We start from the raw sequence: 2144 nt of genomic DNA, 5'->3' as shown, positions 1-2144 counted from the left end.
CGTTCAATCCCTGGTCTGGCAACTAAGATCCTGCAAGCCGTACGGCATGGCCAAAAAGAAAAGGAAGTGGCTGCCTTGGTTCTCTAGTTCCATTATCTTTGGGATGTCAGTGGCCTAACTTCCATCCCACTGCACTATTGGGGATGGGCTAGGGAAACAAAAGAAAACAGAGGGGACCACATCCATTACTATTTTGGAACATCTTTGGGGTTCAGATTATGGTAATTTGGTTCAATATCCAAGGTAGTCTAATAATAATTGAAGGACTTATTGAAAGAATACATTTGAGAAACAGGATTTAGTAATAAATTTAAATAATTATTTTAAAATGGATCATAAATTTATGTTTGTCCTAGATTCCTGCAGTTTTCTCCATTTCTTAGCTCAAGCCACAACTTACCCTATCAACAACTTTTTTTTTCTACAGAAATCCATTAACAATTTATATCTGTAAAGAGCAATTTTGATCATTTGACTGCTGTGAAAAGCAGTGGTTTGCTTTCAGCAAAGGTGACATTTTGCCCCTAATCAAGTAAGAGAATAGCTGTGTGAGGAGCTGTTATCTTGGTGCTAAAAAAATGGAGACTGTGCATCCCTAACAAAGAATGTGTTTGCAAGCTGTTGATCCCAGGGGAGATTTAGAGGAGGAAGTTAATATTTTCTTGCTAAATTCTATATCACCATAATACTTTGAATTGATTGTAAATAATGCAAAGGTTTGTATGAGTGAAAATTATCTATATACAAAGAGCTGCAGGAAAGTAAATTTAGCTGCTGAAGATATATATGTTATAAAGCTTTTTATTAAGTGGTTAATATTACATTCTTCTCCCAATATTTTCCACATTCTTCGTACTACTACTCAACTATGTTACAAGAGGAATTTATTACATTCATTGTATTCCCATTAATCTTTAAAAAAATATTATAATGCTTTTCATTTTATTTCACTACTATTGTTTTTCCACTAAGCAATGATTTTTACCATGAGGCTGAAATCAATAGACATTTAACAAGTACTATACACAGGTTTATCATCAATCAAAAACCCCAAGGACCTAAGACAGCACTTACTAAAATTGACTTTGAATTCATCCTTGCTATTGTATTTTGTGAAACTTCTTTTAGAGGCTCTGGTTCATTTTACTGAGAAAATGATGCACTCCTCAATAATAATTGACAAAAAGGAAATGTAATTCAGAAAAAAAAATCATTTACTGCACATAGCTGAAACACGAAAACTTGGAACCCTTTTCTTCCACACTCCTTCTGCCTTGGTAATACCGTAGAGAAGGATATTTTGTGACTAATTTGGTTTTATGTAATTTTTACACATCAAACCTTCACTCAAAAGGAGATTGAAGATAGAGTGTTTGCTTTCCAGGAAGGGAAAACCAAACTAATATATTTGAGGAAAAGCTGCAAAAAAAACCCATGAAGTTGCCTTTGGTTATCTGATTATACCTACCTACCGCCAAGTCATGAAACTAAAACAAGTCAAAAACATAAGGATCAAGTTATTAAAATGATTGTAGCACTTTAGAATTAGAATATAGCACTAAATACTACTAGAAGGGAAAATATATAGTTAACATTAAGGAAAGTTGAAAATATGTGTACGGATGGACCTACAGATCAAAAGAATCTAGGTACTGCTAGATTCTTTTGATCTGTAGGTTGATTCAAACTCAGTTTTAGTAAGTGCTGTGTTAGGTCCTTGGGGTTTTTGATTGATGATAAACCTGTGTATAGTACTTGTTAAATGTCTATTGATTTCAGCCTCATGGTAAAAATCATTCCTTAGGTATAAAGACCCAGAGATGACAGAAATGAGCTGTCATGCCAGGACCTCAAACTTTTTGTACATCAGTTTCCTTGTATAATCCTCCGTCATCTGGTTACCTCTTCCTTTATTGTAGCCTATCACAGTCCAACCTGCAGTACTTCTTTGGGTCCTGGAACCCACCTGCGGGTTTCTGCCACCTGTCAGGAGGAATTTGATGGCTGAGTGTTTACCAAAGAATAATTCTTACTTATATTAACATGGCACAGCATCAACAGGGCTATAGGAGCACTCTCCCTCCACCTAGAGAAACTTGTAGCCATTATTTCTACACGTTATCCTCACTAAATTGAACTCAGTA

This window comes from Phocoena phocoena, chromosome 12, assembly GCF_963924675.1.
Source record: "Phocoena phocoena chromosome 12, mPhoPho1.1, whole genome shotgun sequence".
NCBI classification, from domain to species: domain Eukaryota; kingdom Metazoa; phylum Chordata; class Mammalia; order Artiodactyla; family Phocoenidae; genus Phocoena; species Phocoena phocoena.
The sequence above is the reverse complement of the archived record's forward strand: the minus strand, read 5'-3'. Positions refer to the sequence as shown.